This window comes from Coturnix japonica, chromosome 3, assembly GCF_054131305.1.
Source record: "Coturnix japonica strain WE chromosome 3, WE-NBRP24, whole genome shotgun sequence".
Taxonomy (NCBI): Eukaryota; Metazoa; Chordata; class Aves; order Galliformes; family Phasianidae; genus Coturnix; species Coturnix japonica.
Genome location: NC_140665.1, coordinates 77,588,057 through 77,609,658, shown reverse-complemented (window position 1 = coordinate 77,609,658; position 21,602 = coordinate 77,588,057). Strand labels below are relative to the sequence as shown.

At 39.4% G+C, this 21,602-nt stretch overlaps 1 long non-coding RNA gene across 1 annotated transcript; it reads right to left on the bottom strand.

The window, feature by feature from the left end:
• Nucleotides 1–797: 797 nt before the first annotated feature.
• Nucleotides 798–20,413, bottom strand: LOC107312051 (uncharacterized). The gene is made up of 4 exons (XR_001554369.3): nt 20,369–20,413; nt 11,930–12,026; nt 1,173–1,287; nt 798–1,070 (listed from the first exon to the last, which is right to left on the bottom strand). It is a non-coding gene; the product is annotated as an uncharacterized LOC107312051 (long non-coding RNA).
• Between the last annotated feature and the right edge of the window lie 1,189 nt (nt 20,414–21,602).

Genomic DNA, 21,602 nt, shown 5'->3' with positions numbered 1-21,602 from the left:
TCTGCTCAGAAGTGGTGTGTGCTTCTGAACTGGAAGAGAAGCTCCATTGGCAGGAAGGCCATGCCTTGGGCATGTATTACCTTTTGAAGCACCCACTGGTCCTCAGCAAGCTCATGGTTTGGCAGCTATAACTCACCCTGGCAGCTGCTCTTGCTGGCAGCTCCAGCTCATTGCTAATGAGGTGGCTGGCAATGTTTGGTAGCTAGAGGTGACAGTGGGCTACAGGGGCAGCTTACTGGACTGGGCATGCTCACAGCATCACCATAATTGCAGTCAGTTTCACTGCATTCCCACAGATATTCAGAATGTAATTCTGAATTATGTGCTCTTTTACCGAGGTGTGGAATGCTGTCTTACTTTGAGCGCAGGGAGTTTCTGCCATTGTTATTTGTTTTTCTTTATATCATATTGCATCCAAGACCAGCCCAGGTGCTGCTAAGCACATTCACCCTGCTTTATATATTTGCAGAGGCAGGACAGGAGTTCAGTTCCCTTCTGAGTGACACCCAAGTTCAACACTAGCTAGTACATCAAGGTCTCACAGCCTTGGACATTCCTTCAAAAAGAAGGGCCCGTGGCGGTGAGCTGAAACAAGAACCTGGCTGGTGGAACAGTTGGAAAATAAATAGCTTTAGCAAAATCAGCTCTCCTTTCTGCTGAAGTAATTACTACAGTGTTATGGTCAAGAGGCAGCTTCATGCTTGGTTTGGAGATTACACCGGCTTGAGGTTGTAGGCAATATCACTAGATCACTTTGATTCTGTAAATAGTGCTATTTATTTATTTATTTATTTGGCTATTTGTTTGTGTGTTTCTGTCTTAACAACAGAACTGTGCCTCAAAGAGTGGGGATGCTGACACTTATTTGAGCAAGGGAGGCACACACTTCTTCATTTCCCTGCTGTTACACTCTCCTGCCTCTGATCTGACTGGGAGGCATCTGACCAGGCAGAGGAGAAGCTGGGTCACTTTGAGAACCTCATAATCTTATTTAACAAGATCAGGATTTGGTGCCTGGGTGGAAGCCTGCTCCTGGTTTGGGTCATCTGGTGTACAGGGCCTTTGCTGTGCTAATTTAAACAGGAAATGTTGCTTCAGCAAAAGGGAGTTAATATTACTTATTCCTAGAACAGCCACGTGTTCCTAAAGGGTTGGATGGTGAGGATACATACGTGTCTGTTACTGACGTGCTTGGCATCTTTCAGTATGGATAAACTGCTGCAGCATGTGTTGCTTTCTGGGCTTTGCACTTCTCAGGTTGAAATGGGTCTTGGCTGCTTTCAGTGGCTGGGAAAGACACAAAATATGGGCAGTCAACCTGGAGTTTTTATTTGCTGTGTTTTTAGTATATTTTCTTCATTTGTGTGTAAATGGCAGAATGCCCATATTCCACTGAAAAGCTTTGGAAATTGCTTCAAGCGTTGTCCCTCCAGAGGCCAGAAAAGTTGGACCCAATTTAGGGAAATGTTATATCAGCTTCCAACAGTAGATAAGCAATTAGGTTTTCAGCTGTTTGTTTTTGGTGGTTTTTTTCTTCAGACCATAAGTTCACAAGGCAATATGACTGAAGAGATCTTGATCCTCTTCAACTCTTCAGGAGTTAAAACTTCTTTGAATCTGTAGATAGTAATATGGTGGGAAGGACTCATTGGGGACAGGAAGAGAGCAAAAGAAACCTTCTGCCTTTGCTGGGCTCTGAAGTCTAGATTTACATTCCTGAGCTGATTCTGTAAAGCCACTGCACAGCAAAAACCCCACAATCTAGACATTTTTCATAATATTTCCACTGCAGCTTTAGCTCAGCAGGTCAGAGAGAGCTAGAATTTTTTGTACAGTGAAGACCTGCCAGCATCAGCTACATCTGTCAGCTATGACATGACTCTTCACATCTTTACAGCAGTGTGATGTTCAAGGGGTTGTGCCAGTGTTAACATATAGGTGCCATGGGCTGCACATCTTCTGTAGGATAGAATATTTCAGTTGGAAGAGACCTACGAAGATATTTAAATCCAAATGCTTGAACACATCAGGGCCAACCTAAACTTATGCAAGTTATTAGGGGCATCATGCTTTCTTCCTCACAAGAAAAGCATTGCATTTCCTGGAGCTTTGGCCTGGCAACCCAAGCCCGAGATGGGCAGGGTGCCTATCACCACATGAAGGCCATCCTAGCCCTTCACACCACATCCTTTCCAGCATGTTTCTGTATAGAGTGCTTGCTGATTCCATGAAGATTTGTCTTGTCCTCCACACTAGAATGACTCTGTGGTAAAACTAAGACACAATAAGTGTGACTTAACTTTTAGATACTTCTCTGGATGGAAGTTACAGGTAAATATATACATAAATATATAATATGTTTGTTTTTTTATTTGTGTTTAACAAAGGGATTCTAACTCTTTTCTATGCCTGTCATTTACGTTCTTTTGGTTTGTCCTAGCTACAGAAAACTGGGGCTTCAGACATTTCCTAGGGCTTCCAGATGGCTCCCTAAATTTTATGACTCTACCTACCCCCTCTGACATTTCTTTCTTGTTAAGATTGGAGTACAAATGGAAATATTCCAGATGGCTTTAGATGGAGCCAAGTGCCTTCAGTACTTCAGAGCTTCCCAGACAGCCCTCTAACTAATTGTCCCTTACCAGTCTGTTCATGTTAAATTCCCCAAACTTCTTCAGGGTTACAAAAACATTCTTTTGTGCTATACAATATCAATAAGTTATAGTTTGTTCAATTACATTTGCATCTTCAGTTTCTTTAAAAGACTACATATAATCTATTTAATAATAGCACAAATAGCAGACCTGGCAGAAGATTGACTTTGCCCAAACATGTCTATGGCAATTTCTTCCTCCTCTCCTCAAAAACTTAGTGATTCATGTGTGTTGCAGTATATCCTGTAGTTTTGTAAGAATTATAACTGGTTCTCATGTAAATCAAGGTACGTTTCCAAGATCTTCAAGGCTGGCTTCTAACAGTGAACAATTATCTAATCTGAATATTATCAATTATTGGAAAAGCAAAATTGTAGATATGGATTGGGCAGCCCTCAGTGGAAATCTCTCTAAAATTTCTAGAGTTTTTCTTTCATTTTGCTATTGCTACAGTGTCTCCTATTTCTTTTAGTGTGCATATTCATTGGATGTATGATTTAGACTGGATGATGCTCTGAGTAACCTGACCTAGCTGTTGATTTCCCTTGTTCATTGCAGAGAAGTTGGACAAGGTGGCCTCTCAGGGTCCGTTCCAACTCAAGCATTTCTATGATCTGTAATTCCTAGGTATGAACATAATAAAACAAACACAAGGGTCTGCAAAATTATGAAAAGGCTGCTCTGAAAATAATGCCTCCTATTTTATTATGTTGGGCCATGATAACACAGGCAGATGTTGGTGGTATGGCAGTAGAGGCTGAGCCTTCCCACCACTATTCTGTTATATTTTGTTGCCATGTGACAAATAGCAGCAGTGGGGCAGTCTGACGAAATTACATCTAACATGGGACAGTGTATGAAAAAAGACGTGTGTCTTTAATTCCCCCATGTGGAAAAAGTGGCACCCATTGACATTCATCAATGGTTTCTGAATGTTTATGGAGGCCAAACAGTGGGTGTGAGAGCAGTAAGGTGGTGACTGGTATGGTTCAGCAGTGGTGACAGCAGTGTGAAAGATGAGCCACGTTCCAGGTGGCTATGCAGATTTTTACAAGCAATAGCATGCAGGCTCTTGTTCATCAGTGGTGAAAATGCATAGCTAGTTGTGGTGACTATACTGAAAAATTGTTTTAACGCTACTCAATAGAACAAATTCTCAGCTATATTGTGCTCTTTGTGTTAGTTGTTCTTTTCATGGAAATAAATAGGCATTACTTCTGGAACAACCTACCTAATACTAATAACTTTCTGTGAAGAGGCTAATCTGAAAGCAAGGGAAGCAACTAAATCCTTCAGCTGCTTTGTTCTGCAGTGCTACCTAAGGAGTGCAGAGTGCCTTGCATCATTAGACTTCAAAGCATGACACAGAACATAGGAGATAAAAAATATCAGCAAGACAAGATGGACTTTACTAATGGCACATTTTTCATGTTTAGAAACACTTCTGTACTCTGCAAGAGATTTAATTGGGAAAGAGTACTAAGGATCATAAAAGTAGAAACTGGCATTCAGTTTGTCTGTCATAAGAAAAAATCTGTCTAGCCAGTCTTTAAAAGCTGCTGTCCCACAGAACAACATAGAAAGGATAGGAAACTTATTTAAGGCTTCACCTGAAAGTGAATAAAGCAGAAATCAGTGCTGAAATGTTGCAAGAGAGAAATCAAAGTCTCTCCGGTTATTTTAATTGAAGTTGGCATTTGACTCTTACCCAGTGTAAAAAGGGTTGCACAATTATGTCTATGGCATTTGAATGCATGCTATTAGAGATAAAAGATTCATCAGCTGCTTTTACTAAAGATACCATTAGCATTTTGTTAATCAGGTATGTTATTACATGAAGTTGATTGTACCACTTCACATTCCTGGAGGAAAATATTGAGACTAGCATCAGAAGCTATAGTAGGGCTAGAAGAAGAGAATAAGCATGGGATGAAGCTGGGGGGGAAAATAAAGCATGTGTAATAGAATTGGGAAAACAATGTTTAATTGTTTGTTTAGATTTTCTGAGAAATAGCATCTACAATTTCTATGTCTCCCCATTTCCTTTAAGCAGATTTCCTTATTAGTATGTATCTCCCTGTATCAGAGCTCCTTCATCAAGTACGTAACATTAATATTTCTGTCTGTTTTTCTATTGCTCTCTTTTGTAGAGCAGATCTCTGTTTAGTGGACAGAAAATGTCCAGCCTTGGTCATGATCTGCTAAGTACTGATGCAATTCCACTTGAGAGAGCTTCTGTTTTGAATTTGCTGTTTCTTCAGTTTAGGCATTTCTATTTTCCCTCCTGAGAATATACAATTGCTAGCAAGAAATCAATATTAAAAATGGTATTAAACTGGCCAAGTCAGCTACTTGAAAATTAAGAAGTACTGAGGAATTTAGCACAGTGACACCGTGTTATAGTCTGGCTGCATTACCAGTGTAGCCCACATAGTGACTGGCTCACGTAATTCTCTGCCCAACAAGTTCTAAATTTCCAAGACTTTGCTACAGGTTAGTGACTTCAGAACCAGGACTGAGTAAACCTTTTCCCCATCTCGTCATGGTACTGTTTGTTGTACCAGGAACACTGATTGTAAAGTAAAAGAAAGTTCACTAAATTGATGAAGGGAATCTACTGTATTAATTGGAGAGAAGGTGTCTCCTAGAACAGCTCTGTGGAGCTTTACGTAAAAGCCTTGCACAGGAATTAGAAGTCAGGCTGCACTGTGCCTCTGGCCCTGGGAGCAGAGGGAAAAACAATTCCTGACCTGATTTGTCTCTCTGTCTCCTGTTACCTTGCAGCCATGCAGAAGCCAGATAGACCATGAGTTTTTACAGACTAGGTGAGAAAGGAGTCCTCATACTAAGCCAAATGTTCTCAAAGTTTTGATAAAAGACTTTGCCAAAAATTTTGCTTTTCTTATCCAGGAACCAGGTATGGCTTGTAATACAGTGATAAAATCTTTGATTAGACAAAATGCGACATAAGTTCTGCGTATACTAGGAAAAAGTCTGAATAATCTCTCTTTCTGAAACAACCTAGTTTGCAGCCTAGGAGAGAAATGAAAAAAAAGTCTGTTACAGAAGGCAGCAGATGTTTTTCTTATCTATATATCCTTTAGATGGCCTCATTACTGTATTGTTTGTGCACACTGTTCTTTTTCCTGAAGACTTCCAGGAGGTAAGGAAGGAATATTTTACCAGTTTTCAGAGATAATTAAGGCATAGGGGATAAACAATATCTTTGGCATTGTATGAGGCTAACCCCAGCTAGTTTCTAGTAACCTGACTGTTGGACCTTCCCTTGGTTCTGTTTTTATTTCTTATATGTGCAGATCCACCCATGGTTTTGAGCTTCTCTAGGGTGACTGACTTCTTTTATATGTATAAATTGCACTTAACTAAAATACAATGCTCTTCAGTCAAAACAATCAAAAAGGGATAAACAGAAAAATGAATTGTGGATAACCCTAATTTCACTTCACGTGGGATTATGAAAGTTCAGTTGCATAAAAAATTCTCCAGACCCCTGAATAATTGAAGTAGCAGTGATGGATGGTGATTATTTTATTGGAATGGATGATCTTTTAGGTCCTTTCCAACCTTGGTGATTCTGTCTTAGGAACTAAAGCCCAGAATCCCTTGTCAGACTAAATGATAGAAATCTAGAACCGAGTTTTAGTGTTTTTTCAGATCTGTTCTGTCTTGGGGTCCCTGGGATGGTAGGAATGTCTCTTAGATTATGGACTGGTGTTGATAGTATGCAATCTTCTGTTTCATCCAAGCAGTTATCTCCATTGTAAGCATATGAGAATACAAAGCCAGATGACAGCAAGTCTCAGATATTTTTGTATCCCTCCTGCTCCTATCCCCACAAAAACATTTAAAAAAAAAAAAAAAAAAGCTGCAGAGGTGAAACTGACAAAAAAATGGTGAGAAACATTAAGCAGCTGGAAACTTTGGCTGTGAACTCTGTCTTGACCGGTTCTAATTTGAGGGAGGATGCTGCTCCTGTTAACTTTGGATGTCTTTTAAAGCTGAGGTTGGGATGAAGGAAGGTTAGAGCTGCAGCTCTGTAAATAATCTTACAGTATTTTTTCTTGTCTTGGGATCTTAAAAAAATATTATTAGATGACCGTCCTTCTGCGGTAAGAATCTATTAAAGCAGAACTATTTGCTGAAATTTTTGTCTACTTTCACTGGGTGTGCTCTCCAAAGTAAGAATTCCCTTTCAGAAAGACTTCATATGAAGCATGGGTTGAGCTGTTGATTTCAGTATATTCCAGGTTTTGTTTCCAAGCTTGCAATAAAACTAATGAGAAAAACAACCAAAAAAACCCAACCAATTTCCATTGAGGAAAGCATCCACTTGCCATTTTTTTAATTCATAAATATTCAAAACATCTCTTCACATTAAATATTTAGAATGTTTAAAGTGTAGCTGCTGGGAGGGTTTCAGAACCATTTTTATAAGTCTCACTTCATGGTAGTGCATCGTAACTTGTGGCAGCTTGAATTCAGAATTAGCTACAACCCCACTCAGAGCTGCCATGTTTCTCAACTAGTGCTCCAGAGGCCAGCCATGTTCCTCCTTCAGAGTGTGACTTTCTTTGACAGGACCAAAGTTTGTGGGGCAGACGATGCTGGATTTCCATGTTCTTGCCCAACTCTGGTGTTTGTTATTGATTTACCAGTAAATCAAAGTTGAAATAATATGTTAAGATGGCAAGTGCTTGATGGCATGTTACTCCGTGAGCTAAATTAATATTGAACAACATGAAACTCATTGAATGAGTCAGTGAATGAGTCAGTGGAGTAGTTAGTGGTGAAAGTGCAGGCCTACGGCTGATAGACATGATTTAGAGTCTTAAATACACAGTCTGTTCTCTTTATGAAACTTCAGAGATCTCAGAAAAACAGCTTACCATGATTGCCCAGGCTAGCAAGCAACCTTCTCTTTTATCACATAAACACTCTTGTGTGTGAACTGAACCATAAAAGCATATCCACAGAGAGCTCGTCCACTGCTAGGAAAGGTGTACACATGCTTCATTTCATTAAGTTTTTTTCTATGAGGTAGGAATATCCAGGCTTGAGTGAAATGATCACTCTGACACCAGATAACACAATTTGTACTGCCTGACTTCTATTTAATATAAAATCCCAACAGGAGTACAAAACAAAGAGGTGATGACTGTGTAGACAATGAATTTATTCTATTTTTCCAAAGCCACTAGTAAAACATTGCTTGAAAACTACTGTCTGTTTTCTTTAACATGTTTTGTCTAGCAGTTTTCAGCTTTGTAGTGCAAAATGAATCTTATTAAGGTTTAATTTTACCAATTAACAACTGGGTGCATAAATAAATAATGTAAACCATGAAAAATTAAGATTGGTATTTTGTAAATAATTTTTAAACATAGGGATACTTGTCTTAATCTGTGTTTTATGTTATCTTATGCTTTTTGGACTTTGGGAGGTTAAAACTTCAAATTTTGTGTTTGTTTGTTGTCATGTTGTAGGTGGTTTTCTTTTAAAATATATACATATGTATTTTCAACCAAAGACAGAATTCAGAAGTGCTCGTTGTGGTTGGGCTAAGATTTCCTGAAATTTGGCTCTGCATAAAAGGAAAAGCCCAAACCTGAAAATGTTTCAGCTGAGGAATGTGAGCGTGTAGGCAAGGACTGGGAAGAGGGGAGGAGTATCTAGGGTTGTGCTCTGTTTTGTGTTTGGCGTAAGCAGCAAAAAGCCCTTATTCATCACTAGTGCTCCTGACCCTCATGAGAGGGCAATGGGTGAGTGCATGTGATGCTTGGGGCAGCCATGCTGGACCAGCTCAGTAGCTGGACACTGAGCCAGTATCCCATCTTATAGGCATTAAAACACTTCAAGATTTCTTTCTGTACAAAATGCTGTAAGTCTCTCCACCAGAGGAGCTGAATATGAAATCAAAGCAGTTGCATGCATGAGCTCTGAGGGCAAATGCCTGACCTTGTCTTTTTGTTCTGCTGCAAACAGTCAAGATGCAGCCTAAGCAGGTGTCATAGAGCTCCATGATAAGCAATTTTGGGGAAGTTTTCATTGTGAGGATGACCAAACACTGGACCAGGTTGCCTAGAAATCTGGACTCTCCATCCTTGGAGATGCTGGAAACTTGACTGACTGGAGCACTGAGCAGAGAGAGTGGACAAGGCAATCTTTGGAGATCTTGACCTACTGAAGGTATTATGACTAATAATGGTCCCGGATAACTCTTCCTACACTAGCTCCAATCAAAAGAGCAGTAGGCCCATTTCAGGGCTTTGCTATCTGACTGTACACCACATAAATTATAGTATCCTAAGGGAGACATTAGAGTTATATGTTAGGCTTTAAATACCTACTAAGGCTAAATTTTTGTGGATTTTATTTTACCAGAAATTTAATTTATTGTTTTTATTGGCACAGCTTTCAGAATATTATGACCTCATCACAACGGTGTTCAGATACAGAGACAAAAGGGAGTGCCTACCTCTGGAAAAGTCAGCTCAAACCTAAGACAGGGAAAGACGGTTGAGGAAAAAGAAGATATGGATGGGGAAAGGAGGGAGTGTGAAGAATGAGACCGTAGGACCTAATTAGCCATTATCAAAATTTTGTGGGCATTTTGGAAGAATAGGGAGTATTTCCTGGGGGGAAAAAAATGGTAGAGGACTGAGAGGGGAGAGTAGTAACCAGAAATGGGACAGACAGCTCTGAAAAGGAGGAAAGCGATGCAGAGAAAAATTTAATTCTTAGGTTAAAAATGTAATGTGGTAGTAGTGCTCCCGGAAGTGTCCCTGCAGCAGCTGGGGAGCATTGTACCAGCTTGCCAGATGTTAGAGAACACAGCCAGATCCCTGCAGGCTGTGCAGAATTCCCACTGCAGGAGCAGGAAAGCTGATCAAGCTATTAGCACGGCATGTGTGGCCCTGCAGGCATGTGGAACATGGCTTCTATTTTGTCTGCTTAGGGTAAAATAGGGCAAGTATTTTACAGGCTATAGGTGCTAACCTTAGTAGTTAACCTGTTTTCCCAATTCTATTGTATGTTTTGGCTGACAAATAGTTCATATCCCTGTCATTTAGCCAGCAGGCAGGCAAACAACCAAAGCATATGAGAAGGACACTTTGGTGAAGATCCCTGTCTTGCTTCAGCTGCACCAACAGGTCCTGACACTTTGCTTTAGAAATATCTGAGATATTACCATGTTAGCTATATCCCACTTTCCTTCCCATTTCATCATCTCATTAATGTTATAAAGTAAATCTGTGGCACTTGCTGGCTCTATCATGTTTTGTTTTGTTTTGGTTTTTTTTGACCATGCTGATCAAGTTTTATTTGGTTTTCTAAGAATTAGATCTCATTGCTCTTTGGGTTTGGTGGGGCCTTCTCTCTCCCACTGTTTCTCAGATATTATACATGATATAAGTGCTGTAGGTTTACATCTCTGATGAACTTCAGTGGAAGTGTTGATACTGCACCAGGCACTTGTGGATATGTCCATTCACTATGGATACACATTGTTAAGGAAGATCATTTATGCTTTTGCTTCTCTGTCTCAGATCATCTGCACAGAGGCATGTGTGTGAGGTGATCGTTGGCAAGAGGAATTACCCATAGGTCCCCACTGGTACCCTCCACCCCACTAAGGCCTTCTCTAGGAGCTCCTGGTGCTGTGATTTTGGCTTTGCATGGGATGGCATGGACTTGATGGTGGCATGGACTTGATGGGCCTCCAAGTGAAGATATGGCAAGAGGGGTATACCTCCATTGCTCTCATCAACAAGTGCAACTATCTCGGTCTGCAAAATGGGGTAGGTGTTTCTACAAGGAAGGGCCCATGAAACCATCATTTCATCTCTCCCTTCTTTCTTCCTTCAGGCCACATAGTGTATCTTCCCATGTTTAGGCCCTCCTGGCCTTTGAAATTTTATGGTGTCATGAAACACTGCAAAAGGCATAATGTTATCTTCTTGATCTCCAAAAGAAACTTATGGTGGTGGGAGATATGTCACAGATTTCACATTGAACTGAATTTTATTTTCAGGGGAAAAAAAAAAAAAAAAAGAAAAAAGAAAAAAAAAATTTGTGTAAGTTTAAAAAGAAATTTTTAAAACATCTGTCAGGAACTACATAGCAATAGAAATAGAAACGGAATTAGAAGTAGAAATTGCTAACTCCAGCACACTATTGGAGAACATGGAAAAGGCCATTTTGATGAAACTGACATGTACTCTATTCTCTCCAGGCAAAAGTGAATATTTGTGTTTTTTTAAACCCTTACCAGTCAGAGAATAAGATAATCAAAGAAGGGAAATATGAAATTTCTCCAGAGCAAAGTGCAGGGTGGGACAGAAAAGTAAAGCATCAAAATGTAGAAGAGAATAACAAATCTTGGGAGGGACTGAAGAGTATCTTTTCTCCTGTATGCAGTGGATGTGATCCCACTGTGAGGAGAAGCTGATGCCAATGGAGTTCTAGATTACAGATAACATTCTTAATTCACTGGCAAATAAACTCTAACAGAAATATAGATGTCTGAAAGATACTGGATTCCTATATATTGTATAGAAAATGGCAGCTGATTAGTGAAATAGAATCCCTACATCTGTCACATTTAAGGTGAAGATTCCTGGGTGAACAGTTATCTGCTGTAAAGCAGATGTAAAATTCTTGAGGGAATATGAGAATAAATATAGGAGAACTGGAAGGAAGGGAGTATATATGGGAGAAATGGAAGGTATCAGAGGATGAAGCTGGGACAAAGGGCAAAGGGACAAGGCTTGCATTGGGTATGTGGTGAGAAAGGAGAACTTCATTGGAGTAAGCTTCAAATTTCTAATGATCGCAAAGCATGTAGATATTTCAGTATAGAGGTAGGGGAAAATAAATTTTACTTTCGTATATTTAGTGGTTGTAAAAATAAAAAAGACCGTTCAAAAGCGTGCTGCTTTTAAATAGGTAGGGTGATGAGTTCAAAGATTTTTGCAATAACAAGAATCTTTCAAATAGGTTCAGCTGGGTTTGGTTTTCTTAGGTTTTTAACATTTCTTCAGTGCTATGCTAGATGTTCCTGCTCTTTGGAGCTTGTGACTGAGAGGACAGATGTTGAGCTGAGATACTATGAGAGTCAGAGACAGAAGGATTTATTTCTTGGTTGGCTGGTTTTCAAGTATGTAAAATCAAGGTTCCTCAACTCTGAGCCGCTTGGAATAATAAACATTAATGATAAGAGACTGTGACCTTGTCATATTCCAGATCTTACTTACCTGCACAAATTCATTTAAAAATGAAGGTACATGTTACAGTGTATATTCTTAAATCCAATTAAATTCCAGAATCCTTAGAACCACTATGTTCTTCTGCCTATAAAAAAACACAGGAAAGTTAGAGGAGACCACTGGGTTTTGACCAGTCTTAAAGGTCACTGTTGAACTTATATTCTTTCCGTGAATCACAAAATTCACTGTAACTGTCTTTTTCTTACTCTGTTTTCCAAAGGATTGCTGAATCTGAGTCACATCACACAATTCCCTAAACTAATATGCTGTGTTTGGGCTATATATCCCTTCTGTATATTAGCTTTGATTTTAGTAGAGCTCTATTCAACAAAACGTCTTACCCATTTCAATGCAGTCAAGTATAGAAGAGCTGTTTCACAGTAGCAGAATGACATACAAGTTAACTACCTGTGGCCAACTGAAATTTTAAAAGAAAATATACCTATTCTGAAGTTTGCTTTCTTGCATCTAATTACTTGTATTTAGAAGTATCCAAAGAGTTACTAGTGGGCTAAAAGACACTGGGATCTTGTGAGGATTGTGAGTTCATTTCCTCAGCGCATCTGAAAGTCTAAGCAAGCATTTAATATTTAAAATGTTTTAAAACGTTCAGCCCTGAGGACTCCATGTTTAAGACTGTTGGCCAATGTACACATAATCATGTACTGATGGAAAGAATGCATGCTAACAAATCTTTAATCTGTGCAAGAAATAACAGTGCCAAAAGATTACTATGTAATCCAAATCCACTTTGTTCTTGAAAAGCTGTCTGGAATGAAGGAATACAAGGCACAGTCCACATATGTATCTCAGGTTAAAATAACCTGTTCTGTTTTGTGGTATCACAGGCTGAACCATAGAATCACAGAACAGCCTGGGTTGGAAGGGGCCTCAAAGGTCATCAGATTCCAACACCCCTGCTAAAGGCAGGGTTGTCAACTTCTAGATCAAGTACTAGACCAGGCTGCCCAGGGTCCCATCCAAACCTGGCACAGAACATCTGCAGGGATGGGGCATTCACAGCCTCTACGGGCAACCTGTTGCAGCACCTCACCACCTGCTCAGTAGAAAACCTTCCCCCTGACATCTAATCCAAGTATCTCCTCCTTTAGTTTAAAACATTCCCCCTTGTCCTCTCACTATCTACCTGCATAAAAAGTTGATTTCCCACTTGTTTATAATGTCCCTTTAAATTCTGGAAGGCCATAATGATGGCTACCCAGAGCCCTATCTTCTCCAAGCTAAATAAGTCCAGCTCCTTCAGCCTATCTTCACAGGAGAAATGCTCAAGCCCTCTGATCATCTTCATGGCCCTTCTCTGACTGAAATGTCTTAGTTTAATTCAGTTCCAAAATCTTTGACATTTATCAGTTTTCAACTGATGATGTGCTTATAATGAAACAAGGAGGTAAAGGACATATGTGGATCCCCATCAAAAACATGTGCAAATCTTCTCTGTTTCAGTCCTTTTGAACACAAAGAGCACATTTACCATTTGTGCATGCCTGAAACAAAGGCAAAAAACCATTTTTCCAGTTCTCAAAGTGATTTATTGTATTAGGAAGAAAAGCAAACAAAGTAGAGCTTTATTAAGTATGTGGATACTGACATCACCAAAACAGTTCTAGGGGTTTGTTCCATGTCAGAGGAATAGCCTAGACATTCTGAAAGCGTACAGACTTCTGAGGCTTAGAAACACAAAGCTGGGTGCTACAGCCAGACTCTGCTGAGACATTGAAGAAGTTCAAGTTTTTCTCGTAAGTGCACTTTGTAATGTTATGTTTCAGACCATTAACCAGAAGGCTGCACATACGGCACAGTCACATTGCCCAGAAGGACAGCTGAACATCCCTCATACAGGGACTTTTTAACCATACTGCTGCGTTTGTCTCCCAATCCCTTGGATAAGTTGAACTGTACAGGTAAAGTTCAGGATTTGCCATCTGTTTTGATTTTTATTATTTTTTTTTGTTATATTGTTTTGATTATTACCAAGCAAGGAATTGCTTGGTAGCAGCTATTAAGAGGTGTTTTTTTTTTCCAACTAGATGCAAAGGCAAATGTGCATGCACAAGGTAATGACACTGTAATAGGTACTTTCAGTGGTGCAAGCTGTTTTCTATTCCTTTCTCTCCTAGAGTAGCTTAGTACATTTTTTTTTTCATTGTCAGAGCATATCACTCCTGTCCAAATCATGCCCAAATTTCTAGTAAATTAATTTCTCATTTGGGCTTTTGCTAGTATTACTCAAATATCAATCTCTGTTTCTCTTGGAGTGAACCTTTGAAATGCACAGTTATCAGTACGCATTGTTAAAGTCTTAATTGAGTAACAAACAAAGCAAAGTCATATTGCATAGTCCCACAGAGAGAAATCTGATCATTCCTCATAAAAGACTGTGGAGGAAATTTACAGGAATCCAGCAAGAATATGTTCCATAAACAAATCTGAAGAAATCAGGAAAAAAAAAAAAAAAAAGGGGCAGGTAATGAAAAGACAGAGCAAAAAGCTGTTCAGTTCACACTAGCTGTCCTTACTTACAGGTGTGAATCTGCAGATCTGAAGTGGATCACTGTTGCAGAATCCCCTTTTGAACTATCAAATACAACATATGGTAGTGTAGGTGTGGTAGAATGTAGAAATGATACTGATTGCAAGTCAGATTTAGGATCTCAAAGAAGTATGAATCCAAACAAGATACTTGTGGTTCATTGTTCATGTAACTTTGCCAGTGGGAATGAAAAACTGTATTATCTTAAAAATGATGACTTAGAAAGTTCTGCTTCTCCAGTACACTGAGCTGAATCAACGTGATTGGCCTTTTCTGAAATGCAAGCGGTTATTTCTAACAACAACAGCAAAGCATTGATGTACTTCTGCCTTCACTTCTAAATAACCTTGTCCTCTAGTTAATGTGACTAGTGAAATTGGTATACGTCCATTCTGTCAAATCTCTTTTCCTAAAAGAAAAGTTACTGGATCAGTACCAGCCATCTAGATAACAGTTCAAACTTTAACCACAGGCCAAGCTTACTGTCTATAAAACATGCAGATAATAACTACAGCAGAATTTGATAAAGATTTGCTGATTAGCAAAGAAGCAGTGAAAAAGTATATTCCCAAACGTGAACAGTATTTAAGAATTCTAAGGCAGAAGAATTTATGCAAATATAAATATATAAAAATCATATAAAAATGTCCTCAAGACAAATACTAAAAAGAAAATAAGAAATGTTCAAACCAAACTTGAGATTCAGAACTAGTTTTCTTTCATTTTGCTATAGCAAAATATTGAATTAAAAATAATCTCTTCCCTGCCTTCCAGCCACTTTGCTGCTATGCACTGTTTCTGTGTGATAAATCAGCACATGCCCAATTTTGAATACCTGAGTTGTTTCTATTTCACAGAGACTATTCTCCTGAGATTGTTAAGCAGGAGCCAAGTTACTGAACTTGTCCTTTGGGGCTTGCTGAACTACACACTGGGGTTGCTAAAAATCTAAACCTATGCTTTTCTCCTTTCATTTTCTCCTGTGAGATAGAAGACCTTGGTAGGCTTTAGGCACACATTCAGGCTCATACAAAACATAATCATGCAGCAACGGCTTTGTCTGGAGAGCAGCTCAACTCAGTGATTGTTCCCATTTCTACCCCAAAATTCTCCCTGGTGCCCAGATATGCAGTTGTGTGGATTCCCAGATGAGGTGAGGCTCATGCATGTAGTTCCCATGCAAATATTACCTAGGTCAAAAACCAGGAAACCTGGTGCCATTGGAGGGCTCACCACCCCTGACCATACCTAATCTCTGGCAAAACACAGGAAAATTCTTTTTAAAATTTGGAAGCAACAAACTTATTTTACATAAGGAAGTAACAGCTGGGAAATAGTAGGTCTCCTAGCAACCTGAAAGAGTAAGCTCAGTCTATGGCATCCCCAAATACTCCGGGATATGAGTAGGAGTCAAAGCAGTGCTGGAGTCAAAGTAATGTTGGAACTGAAGTGATGCTGGAGACAAAGAGATGCGGTAGTGCAGTTAAAATCAGTGCAAGCCCTGCCTGTGTCCCCTCCATGCAGGTGCCTTGCAGTGGTGAAAGGGGAGAATATTTCTGACCTGAACTTGCTGTTGGATTTTGCTTGTCTGATTTGGTAAAGTAAGAGACTTGCCAGTGCTTCCTGCAAAGAGGTGATTGATGCTGCTCTGGGGTCATGAGGAGCCATGCTGTACTCTCAGGTGCTGAGTTTCACACCACAATCAAGTATATATGGAGCAAAAGTTCAAAAGTACACAGCACTGTTGGAGATTTTTTCAGTTATTTATTCATAAAATTCTGGAATAATTGAGGTGCTTGGTTTTGTTTTGTTTTAGTGGGGTGGAACTATTTTTTTTTTTTTAAATATGCCAGAGGTGTGTTTTATAGTAATAAATCCTCATGGCCCAAGCTGCTGCTTTAAGGGAAGGATTGTTTCTTCTTTCAAAAGCTGCTCCTTCCCCTTCCTCGCTCTTCTGCCAAAAGCAATTCTGGAAGCAGCATCCTACATGACCATACATGTGGTAGCAGCTGTTTCAGATCCAGCTGGCACCTGACCAAGAGGCCAGGAGAGGGTGCAGAGTAGGTTTCCACATCTAGAGTTATGATTCCCAGGGGTGCACTGGGTCACAGAGAAGATCATAGAATCACAGAATGGCTTGAACTGGAAGAGACCCTCGAGACCACCTAGTTCCAGCACCCTCCCAGAGTCAACCACCAGATCAAGCTGCCCAGGGCCTCATCCAATCTGGCCTTGAATGCCTTGAGGGATGGGATATTCACAGGTTCTCTTGACCTGTGTCAGCATCCCACCACCCTCTGGGATGATTAGTACTGCTGGAACCTGACATAGTGGGGCAGGGACATATGCCAAGCAAGGTGCCCTGCTGTCGGGAGCCAGCACTGATGGAGGTGGGAGTGATGGCATCCCAGGGAGCCCAGAGGGACAGGCAAAGGACAATCCCAAGCAAAGAGCTTTGGAGCTGGCCAAAAGTGCTCCAGAAAGAGAGGGCACAATGCATGGAAGAGAGATTTATTTATAAACCCTCCTACTTCTGTTCCATCTCACCCAGTCACTTTGAGTGGTTTGCTGTTTATGAAGTGTTTATATCCTAGTAAGAGCTGTCTTTTTGAGTTTGGAAGCCGTTTGATCTTCCTGGAAGTTACTATAGTGAAAAGTAAATCCTTCTGAATGTGTTGGCTTATTTTGCGTCACATCACATTCCACTACCCCTAATTTTCAATTAATTTAATTTCAGTGCTGATAGTAAAACATTGAATTTTGAGCATGTTTCTGCAGGAAATATTTATATTCTTTTGCCAATATTTTGGTGCTTCTTTTTATAGTATTAAAAAACAAAACAAAACCTTTATTTTTAAGAGTGGAAATGACATACGGGCTCTGATTGCTCCCAGTTTTCTGTATTCCTGTCACGGTTTGAACGAAAAATCCACTTGCGCCCGTGACAGGGGGCCGTGGGCCCCGCGGGGGCCCTAGGCCGAAAGGAAAAAGTTAATTAGGAAAAGAAAACAGCGGCAACGATCTAAGGAGGCACACTTATTTACTAAATACTATATCGAAATACAGGATAATAAAATATAATATAATATAATTGAAAATTGAGCTAACGAATCAGGCAAAATAGGAGAGAGAATGAGTCCCGTAACCGAGAGGCCTACTGTGAAATTTAGGCGAGACGGTGAAGGCTCCCACACACTCCCCTGAACGCCAGAACTCGAAAAGAGAGCTCAGTCTAGTCTGCGACAGAGTTAATATAGAGTCCAGGTCCCGTGACCTATCGTGTTGTTCTCTGGGAGATGTAGTTTTCTTCTGTAAGTAGCAGATTCAGTAAAATTATTCATGCTTTATATGATGTTATGATGTGGAATACTGATAGCAAAATTACAAAATTATTAAACCATGACAATTCCTTAATATTTTTTTAAAATAGTAAGAGGTCTGAGGACTATAGAAGGGAGAAGATATTGAAGGTTGAAGGTGACTGTAGTTGAGTTGCTGCTGGATGATGTCAGCTGAGATATCATTGTGTTAATGCCTAACACTTGCTCTTAGGAGAGAAAATATGTTCCAGCTGTGTTTCAAGAAAATTTGGGCAACTAAGGAATTAGAAATTTACTCTCAACAATTTATATAAGGTTGTTAAGAAGCATTTCCTAAAGGTTCGTACTAAATAGTTTGTTTTCTTAACAGAGTCCAGGATATAAATCATATCTCCAAAGACCTGACTACAGCAAACCCTGAAACTGAAAGCAATTTATACTTAGTAAAAACAATTGCAGTTAATACTATGGCATCATTATAAACCTGTAGAAGCAGGTCTTGGATTTGGGGACTATCAGACAGATGTTATACAAAAAGATGGTGCATAAAAAAAGCATACCAATATGTCAAGAAAATATAAAGCTCAGACAGGCCTGGAGTGAACTGGAAGATGCTCATGGCAGGGAGCATCCTGCTGTGCCTGTAACTAGTGCAGCTCAGCTGCAGCAGGGTGGAAGGGGCAGGGTGTTATTTGCTGCATTTGGGGGCAGCAAAAAGACCAGTGATGATCAGCTTGACAAGCTTCACACCAAGAATGCTTAATGCAGAATATGAAAGGAGCACTTGTGTGATCAACATTAAACAAAGCAAGATGGCACCCAAACTAAAGGAAGAACTAATGATCTTTTTTGAGCTGAACCAGCTCAACTATTCCTTCAAAAGCTTCCTGGCTTAAAAAATAGCAGTTAAGAAGAAAGAGAAACATACCTCTGCTGGAATCAGCTAGAATGGAGGAGTGTTTTTCATTTCCTTTTGAAGGAATATTCTGCAAGGCACCAGAGGCTCCCCAAGGATGGGCAGGCTAGTAAGCAACTTGTTGTTCCTCTTTGTTGCCTACATCTGTTGTCATCTATTTTTCAGCATTTCCTCTTCCACCTGGAAAAGCTTGAGAAAGGCTACACAGATTTATTAATCTTCCTTTCTGCAAAATGGTAGGTTGCTGTTACCTGTCACAGCCTGTTGTTAGGAGTGGCAACACCATGGGTCCTCTTGTCTCAGGGAATCAGGAATCCAAACAAGACCACTTTCCTCTTCTCCTTGAGTTACTACTGTGAAATGTCTTTCTCACTGAGATTAATCAAAGTTTTCTTATATCCTTTAATATTCTTTTGCTTTGTGTACATATTAGGGGCTTTTTAAGACATAGTAAAAATCCCTGCTGACTTTGGAGAAACAAAGCACAGGTTGTGTGAGAATTACTGAGAACCACATTTATTGAAGTATTGAGCTGTTTAAGTGGAGCTGTGATTCTTAAGCTGTATCTGCTTTTTCTGGGGAAAAGCCATCCTTTCATACTCTTACTCTCACATTCCTGTATCGCTCTTTGTGCTGCCAAGTGCAATAACCTAACAAATTCTACAGAATTCTTTATCATGCTAGGAGGAGCACAGCAAAAACATCTGCATGGAAGAGGTGCAGTACAGTAATGATGACTAGCTTATGCAGATGGGACCAAATTCATTTTTGATTTTATGGAAGATAATTGAATGTAGAATGACACCAGGATAATTCAGGTGCACATAATTTCCAAAAATTCTCTTTAAGGGATTGTTATTTAGGAAAAGCAATTTTACAGCAGGTGCTATTTAGAGTGGAGGAGAATTTAATAGCATGTAACAGAGAAATATTAAATGGATGGATTAATGGCAGGTAACAACTGCATGGCAAAATATTTTCTGTATTTTGTCATATTAAAGCAACCTACAATCACAACAGTTTTGTTCCCAGAGGATTTCTGATAAGATTCTCTCAGAGCTGATGAGAAATGCCTGAACCGATGTGACCCAGGGCCCGAAACACCTGTTAGGGACCTTTGTGTCTCTAGTTTTTATTTAGAGATTGAATGGCAGGCAGTGAATTGCCAAAAGAACTCCCAGCTCATCCACCAAGCACTGTTTCTTCAAAATTAGATGTCTTATCTTGTGAGCCCTGTGCAGCCATATAAAGGATAAGAAAAGGAGTGGAAATCATGATGTAGATGGTTATGGGTGAAAAAAGAATGAGCAGAGTCATGAAGGTGGGGACAGTGTAAACCTTCAGAGGACAAGAATACCTTGTTCTTTAGTAGAAATCTCAAATATTCAACCTGGCAGACCCAGAAGGATTTGGTGGTTCCCATGTCCAGTCACAGATAGGCTTACACAACATGGGACCTCTGTGCTGGCTTAAGATCCAGCCAAGTCCGTGCCTTACTTGAGGAGGGACTCACTGTGCAATGCAACAGGGGCATGTTTCTGAACCAGCCAGAATTATCTTTAAATCACCTATCCAAATAGTGAAGGATTTTAATCCTTGATATAAACTCCCTGCATATTGTATAATTATGTGCCACTTACTAGCAATGATGTTTGGACCAGATGAGATCCAGAGGCCCCTTCCAAATTCTACCATTCTGTGATTCTATTCTTGACTCACAAAGATCAGAATTACTTTGCAATAATAGTAACTAGAAGTATGTAAAACTGACTGAAGGAAAAGAGTGCCAGACAAGTATCTGCAGTTTCATTAGGATATCGTAGCCTATCATCTATTGTAACTCACTCTACAGAAGAGTTGTCAAGCTGCTGTACCATTCTATGTAAATGTGGAATCTTTTCCTTTTTGAAATATTTTTTGACAGCTCCAATACTGCTAAATATAATACCTTAGTTTGTCATACAGTGTACTTTTTGCTTATTAAATTATTTTTCTTCAATATATTCAAACCGTGTTCAGAAGTACATCCTATTACATTGTTACTGAAAGTATCTGTAATATTCATTTCATAATTGTATTCAATTATGAGATTATTATGAGCTTGAAAACAGGAAGTAGAACATCCAGATTGTGGAGTCTCTTTCCTTGGAGTTTTTCAAAAGCTGCCTGGATGTGGTTCTGGGCAACATGCTCTGAGTGTCTCTGCTTCAGCAGGGGTTGGGTCTGATGGACCCAGAGGTCCCATCCAGTCTTCTCTGAGTCAGTGAATGAGTACAATGTGTGCAGCATGAATTAAGTAAGGAACTGAAAAATTTGACTTCAGAAAACCTTTTCCACATGCACTTATTTGCCTAGGCAACTCACTTATTCTGATACACCTTATCAGATTCCTTTTTCTTCTTTTTCACATAATGACTATTCTGCGGCTTTTCTCAATAGACTAAAATATGTCAATTCTGTCTAGACTTTATACATCAACTACTTTTTATGGTTTTGTTAGTGTATAAGTATTTTTGCTTTTAAAATGTTTTGTTGTTTTTCCTAAATATGTTCTTACAGTGCTTTCAAGATAATGTAAATTGGTATAAACAGATTTTATTCTACATATTAACTCTAAACAGAATAAGAAATGACTCGCTTTTCAGCATAACTCATAATTCTAAAAATTTGTTCATTTTCATAATTGTGCTTATAATCTGTGGCATGTGTACACAATAAGAGCAATATATACAGCTGTATATAAGTATGTATTTATTTATACCAATCTCTATATGTACAGTATATGTACAAACTTTTCATAATCATTCAGGATGGAATAGACCATCAAAATCACCTATTCTAACCATCAACATGGGTTCTTTCCAACCACACACA